This window comes from Puntigrus tetrazona, unplaced genomic scaffold, assembly GCF_018831695.1.
Source record: "Puntigrus tetrazona isolate hp1 unplaced genomic scaffold, ASM1883169v1 S000000576, whole genome shotgun sequence".
NCBI classification, from domain to species: Eukaryota; Metazoa; Chordata; class Actinopteri; order Cypriniformes; family Cyprinidae; genus Puntigrus; species Puntigrus tetrazona.
In genome coordinates, this window is record NW_025048208.1 from 47,501 (window position 1) to 55,000 (window position 7,500).

Sequence of the window (7,500 nt, forward strand, 5' to 3'; positions counted from 1 at the left end):
ATACTTGCTCAAAAAGTTGCCCTCATCATCAGCAAATATTATTCACAATACAATAACATACTGTACACTGTTGTGTATAAGAAGTAAAAATCATACAAATACATTTCATGTCACTAACCATAGGATTTAGTTTGGTTTCATCTGTGTTTTTGTTTTTTAATTTTTGATATTTGGTGCCCATTAACTTCCATCGTATGACTGACAGACTGCAGCAGCTTCTGTAGTGTACGGAGCTGAATACACTCAGACCAGACTTAAGAATAAGTTGACCACTCTGGTTTAGATTTTGGCTTGCCAGTCGATTGATACAGAAAACATTAAAGAAAGAATAAACGTCAACTACGTCTTGGATGCCCTTGGGGTAAGAAGATGAACATCACATTTTCATTTTTGGGTGAACTATCCCTTTAATTCAAATTTATAATTCATTACTAAATTATAATATATTTGATCTGCTCATAAATCTAGATAACTTATCTAACTTAATTGTTTAAATGTGTAGAATGCACATACGCTTATTTTTCATCAACTGGTCGACATTTAGAGCAGGGCATGCAAATTTGGTCAGTTTTTGGCCAAACAGTGGACATCCCTGGTGGAAAGAACAGCTAAAACCAGCCTCGGTCTCCAAGCCTGGCCAGCTAAGAAAGTGGACAAAACCCCTCTAAAACCAGCCTGCTGACCAGCTAAAACCATCCAAGCAGCTTGGTCCGGCTGCAGACGTCTTTTCTCATCAGGGAAAGCAGTGTTGTGATTAAGAGCACTTCCTGTATTCATCAAGTGTTGATGAAAACGAAATGCTATCGAAGCATTTCTGAGCCAGAACCTTCAGAGGTATGTTTATATAATGAATTCATTAATATATTAATTTTAAAACATCTCAGCTTTTCCGCCCCGTTTTCCCTCAAATCCAATCTACTCTGTGTGCTGCCGGCATGGGAGTTGTTCAGATCACGGGAATAATAATCAAGTTTAATAAATACCTCAGGTTCAGACCCACCCTCCAAGGTGGAGACCGTCAAGAGCACCAAATTCCTTGGTGTTCTTCTGGCGGATAGCCCACAATATAGCACAGGACCCCACATATCCCTCACACACATGATTCACCCTCCTTCCATCTGGAAAGAGGTACCGGAGCAGTCGGGTCCTCACAACCAGATTGTTGAACACTTTCTTCCCACAAGCCATTAGACTCTTCAATAACCACACCTGAATGAACTTCCTGTCCCATAAGCATTCTTGCACGTCATATTTATTGTTGTTTGTATTTTGTGTTCTTGCACTGATTATGTCTTTGTCTGTGGAGAACTACGTCTCCAAGACGCTTCAAGAAACCTACCTTCATGTGGCATGACATGCATTCAGTTCTTTCAAGTAAACCGATATGTAATATAAAGTCAGTTAATAAAAAAGACCTACAGTAAACTGAAGGACTCCAGAAACGAACGGAGCTCTAGAGAACCAAACTCATCTCTGTCCTGAACATCTAAACATACACCGTTTAAACCACAAGTACATTCCCACCTAAAAATCTGACTCCACTGAAAAAAATAACACCATGTTGTTAGTAATAATGTAGAGAAAAGTCAATCACGACTCAGTGACTACGAAATGGATAGGAATCCAATGTACTTTAAAAATAAAACAGCGACACTGATTTTGCGACAATTACTGAGAAATATAGAAATGTGAAAATAAATGTGTAATAAAACATCACACACACAGCCTGAATGAAGAACAGGGTCATCAGAAGCCTGAGGATCCATCGGACAAACGCCAGTGCCATCAGAGAAACATACGAGTGTGTGTGTGTGTGTGTGTGAGAGAGAGAGACTGAGGGGTTTAGGATGACACACACAGACACCTGTATTTTTCTCCATCCCTCACAGAACCAGACGAGTTACCTGGTAAACCAGGTCACGTGTCAAATACCCTGCCATTTATACGGAGTCAGTAAAAAGTCATCTGCTGGAATTTGGTCCTCATTTTCACAAAGTAGACATTTCTTCAGTTTTTGCTCCCAATAACTGCCCCTTATTATAAGTTATGAAAAGTTCATATTTTGGTATTGGAGGTGTTTACATGCATGCAAGGTAAAACCCCCCCCAAAACATTTCCATTTTCGTTTAATATGCATTTATTTTACTTTATTTACTGAACGGCTCCCAAATGATTTGAGACGATAGCTTTCAGTCCATGTTCATTTAACATCATCTTATAAATAGTGTCCTGCTCCGCAATCTTATAGCTATGACTTTATTTCTGTATTGTGAAAAACCTTTCTTACTGTGAACTTTGATCTTGTATACTTTGACTCATAAACGTGAGCTCAAGAGTTTGAGAAATTGCCTGTCTTATCTTTTTGTGGCGTGTATTTTGTGTTTTATACAAGTCTTAGTCGGGGTGTGAGGGATCACCCTCGTCTTTACTACACCACAAGCTGTATATAAAAGCCCTTCAAGTACTTTCCATAACTCATAACGGTTTTATTTTGGAATGTGTTTATAGTTAAAGTGCCGCTGTTATGGGCTATGAATGGTTCATATTTTGGTTTTGGGAGTCCCAAACAAGCCATTTTCTTTTAATATGCTTTTATTTGCTGATTCATGTTGGTGTCAACAAGAAACGGCTTGGGACCGATTTTGAAAAGAATTCATTTCAGTGATATATAAACAGAAAAAACACATCTCTGTGTGTCCTTATTCATCACGGGGGGGTTTCCAAAACCATCGTTAACTGGTTCACACTGAGTTATTTTTTAGGAACATTAACCTGTAGGTTCTTTTTAAATAACCTAAAGAGAACGTTCCCAGAACTTTCCTTGCAGGTTATTTTTTGATTTTGTTTTATAACCTAGAGAGAACATTCCCACAACTATTCTCAGTTGTCATATAACTATGTAAACGAACTAAAATTGCATTCTACAAGACGCGAGAACAGTCCGCCATTTTAATTTCGTACAGTAGCATGGATTCACTAACGTTAATGTCTCTAGTTTTAAAATTGTAACTTTAAAACCACTTTACAATTGTATGAAAACCTGAAAATTAACGTTTTCTTGTCTTAATTTGGATTGAGGTTGAATGCTGAGGGACATTTTTTTGTTCGGATTCAGGAAATTCAATAAAATAAATGATATTGCCCATCCTGTCTTACAAAAACCCCACATACATAGTTTCTCCTTTTTTGAAGCATAATACCCAAAACAATGCGTGAGATTGATACCCTGAGATGGCTTCCTATCAAACATCAGATAGATTTTAAAATCTTATTAATTACCTATAAAGCCCTGAATGGTTTAGCTTCTCAATACTTGAGCGAGCTCTTATCACATTATAGTCCTGCACGTCCGCTGCGTTCTCAAAACTCTGGCAGATCCTGATGCACACACACACACACACACACACACACACACACAGAGATAAACGGGTAGAAACCCATAAGACATACGCTGGAAATATCTTAAACACAAGTTTCCTAGTTGAAAATTGAGAAAGTTGAAAGTTGAGAGAAGCGATTTCAGGCTAGAAGAGACGGACACCAGCGCGTAAGTCTATTATACCTATTGCTGTGTGTTGTTCAAATTATTTCTTGCTGTTTGAGAGAAGAATATTTGCGTTTCCCTACTTATTTGTAGTGTGTAGTTTAGTTGTGCTGTACTTTAAGTGGTTGTAAATTGTTTGCCTCCGGGCTATTAAGAGCACTTAAGTGTGAAGGCGTTAGTTTCGTTTTTCCTGAGCGACCTCCTGATTGGCTACTGCCTGGGCAAATTAGAACTAGCTTTTTCGCTGTTTCCACTGCATACACTTTGTATTTATTTGTTGAGTGTGCGCTGGCGCAAAGCGTCAGCGAAGCGTCCAGTGCTCGCGTTCAGACTCCTCGTGTGAAGACTACGAGAGTAAAGACATACGACTTTTACTGCGCGACTTTAACTGAGCAACGCACTTAAGTACATTTTCCTTCATTCTCTTACACATCTTCACTTCCTCTTTCTACCTCTATCATGTGTCTCCAACTCATTCCGGTTGTCTCTCGTCCTCGCCTAACAACACACGCAGACGACAATGCACTCCTACTAACCTACGCTCTGTCCCTACATCCTCTACTACACCCCTATCTTTCTCTGTTGGTCTGTGGAATTGCCAGTCAGCGGTCAACAAAGCTGACTTCATTTCTGCTTTTTCTTTACATTCTTCACTCCACATTCTGGGATTGACGGAGACCTGGATTCGTCCAGAAGACTCAGCAACCCCAGCAGCTCTAGCCAACAATCACTCTTTCTCACACACACCTCGTCAGGTTGGCCGGGGTGGTGGCACTGGTCTGCTCATCCCAAACAATTGGAAATATTCAACCAACTCACTTGTATGTCATTACATCTCTTTTGAATTTCATGCTATCACAGTTACTACTCCGACAAAATTCCACATAGTGGTAATCTACCGCCCCTGGACATATTCTAGACACCTTCCTAGAGGAGCTGGATGGATTATTGTCATCTTTTACAGACGAAGGCACTCCTCCTACTCTTGGGGACTTCAACATTCATCTTGACAAACCTTACGCTACGCACTTCCATTCCCTTCTAGCTTCATTTGACCTCAAACGCCTCATCACGACAAGCACCCACAAATCAGGCAACCAGCTTGATTTAATTTTACACGCAGTTGTACTGCAGACACCATTTCAGTACAACCGCTTCACGTCTCTGACCATTTCCTTCTTACATTTCAACTGCATTTTCCTATCTCTGTGCAACCAACCCCTATACGGTTACTTTCCGGCGTAACCTTCGTTCCCTTTCTCCTCCCATCTCTCCTCTGCTGTGTCCTCCTCCCTTCCCTCACCTACCCATTTCTCTTCTTTGGATGTGAATACAGCTACAGATACCTTGTTCAGTGCTCTAACCTCCTGTCTAGACGACATCTGCCCTCTCTCCTCCAGGCCAGCACGGACTGCCTCCTCTAGCCCCTGGTTGTCTGATGTTCTCCGTGAGCATCGGGTCAAACTCAGGGCAGCGGAGAGAAAGTGGCGCAAATCTAAAGATCTGACAGACCTGAGCAGGTATCAGACTTTGCTTTCTTCCTTCTCTGCCGAAATCCGCACTGCCAAATCATCATATTTCCAAAACAAGATCAACAACACTTCAGACACACGTAAGCTCTTCAGATCATTTAACTCCCTGCTCTATCCCCCTCCACCACCTCCCACCACCTCAATATCACCTGACGATTTTGCCACATTTTTTACAAACAAAACAAAAGCGATCAGTAGCCAGTTCTCAGCCCCCCCAACGCACAACCTTCAACCAACCGCATCGACTACCGATTCCTCCACTTTCTCCTTCTGCTCCCTCACTGAGACAGAAGTATCCAAACTTCTCTCTCCAGCCATCCAACAACATGTCCGCTAGACCCCATACCCTCTCATCTCCTGCAAGCAATCTCCCCACTGTCTTGCCGGCACTCACGCACATCATCAACATCTCTCTCCTCACAGGTACCTTCCCCACAGCATTTAAGCAGGCTCGGGTAACCCCACTGCTCAAAAAGCCCACTTTAAACACTTCTCTTATTGATAACTACAGGCCAGTCTCTCTTCTTCCATTCATAGCGAAAACACTTGAAAGAGTGGTTTTCAACCAGGTATCACTGTTTCTTTCGAAAAACAACAAACTGGACCATAACCAATCAGGTTTCAGGTGCGGCCATTCAACTGAGACTGCGCTGCTCTCAGTCACGGAAGCCCTGCGGACTGCAAGAGCTCAATCCAAATCATCAGTTCTCATTCTGCTGGATCTATCCGCTGCTTTTGACACTGTGAATCATCAGATCCTGCTGTCTACCCTCTCATCACTGGGCATCTCTGGGATCCCACTTCGTTGGTTCGAATCCTATCTCACTGGTAGGTTTTTTAGGGTGGCCTGGTGAGTAGAAGTATCCACAGCACATCAACTGGTCACTGGGGTTCCTCAGGGATCGGTTCTTGGTCCCCCTCCTCTTCTCCATTTACACTACATCACTAGGCCCCATCATACAGGCTCACGGCTTCTCCTACCACTGCTACGCCGATGACACACAGCTCTACCTCTCTTTTCATCCAGACGATCCAACGGTAGCTACTCGGATCTCGGGTTGCCTGGCGGACATCTCGACATGGATGCAAGAGTACCATCTACAGCTCAACCTGACAAAGACTGAGCTGCTTGTATTCCTGCCACTCCAACTACACAGCATGACTTCACCATCCAGCTAGGTTCTTCGTCAATTACCCCATCATCCTCAGTCAGAAATCTTGGTGTAATCCTCGATGACCAACTTACCTTCAAAGATCACATTGCAAAGACTGCTCGATCCTGCAGGTTTGCACTACACAACATCAGAAAGATCAGGCCCTTTCTAACAGAGAAAGCTGCACAGCTACTTGTCCAGGCCCTTGTCATTTCTAGACTGGACTACTGCAATGCTCTTCTGGCTGGACTTCCATCGAACACAATAAAACCTCTACAAATGATTCAGAATGCAGCGGCACGGCTGGTATTCAATGAGCCCAAGAGAACCCATGTTACACCTCTCTTTATCTCCTTACATTGGCTACCGATTGCAGCTCGCATCAAGTTCAAGGCACTGATGCTTGCATATAGAACAACCACAGACTCGGCACCGGTCTACTTCCACTCACTATTACAAATCTACACACCCTCTAGAAGTCTGAGATCTGCTAGCGAGCGACGCCTCATGGTACCATCTCAAAGAGGCTCGAAATCACTCTCCAGAACTTTCGTTCTCTGTTCCTGGCTGGTGGAGCGATCTTCCCGTACATATCCGAATGCTGGATCTCTGTCAATCTTTAAGAAACTGCTGAAAACTCACATCTTTCAGCAATACCTGACCTCATCATAAAAAAAAAAAAAAAAAAAAAAAAAAAAAAAAAAAAAAATACTCTCACTCTCACTGTCTCTGTCTCTCTTCTTATCCCCTTGTTTATTCCTTCCCTTCTGGCATGTACTAATTTGAACACTCCCTGTGACTGGGTGTTATAAGCACTTACACTGTCTGTTTGTCTCTCTAAAAAAATGAATCGCTGTTGTACTCTCAATTGTAAGTCGCTTTGGATAAAAGCGTCTGCAAAATGACTAAATGTAAATGTAAATGTAAATGTAAATTGCACATGCATGGCTTCCTAGCTGTATTTAGAACTGGGAAATTCAAAGAGCTATGAACATTAAATATGGCAAGGGATGGGAACAGTAGTAGTACGGTAAAGTCTTGTATATCCTGTAAATAACTAATGCTTGCTGGATATACTGAAGTCAGATTATTTAGATAGCACTGTGAATGTTTACATGGCTACCAATGAATGGGACTTTTATTAAAAACCTTTTGGATATTGACTAAATATCTTCGAATACCTTTTGCCTTAACATAAACAGACAAGACTGAAAAATATATTATTTACAGATCAGATTGACTGCTTTACTTCTATAAAACCACGCCGCCT

General features: G+C 41.9%; 1 protein-coding gene across 1 annotated transcript in view; it reads right to left on the reverse strand.

Annotated features, from left to right (window-relative positions):
- Positions 1 to 7,500, reverse strand: part of LOC122334586 (alpha-2,8-sialyltransferase 8F-like) — a 25,870-nt gene that overhangs the window by 17,447 nt on the left and 923 nt on the right. The window lies entirely within an intron of this gene.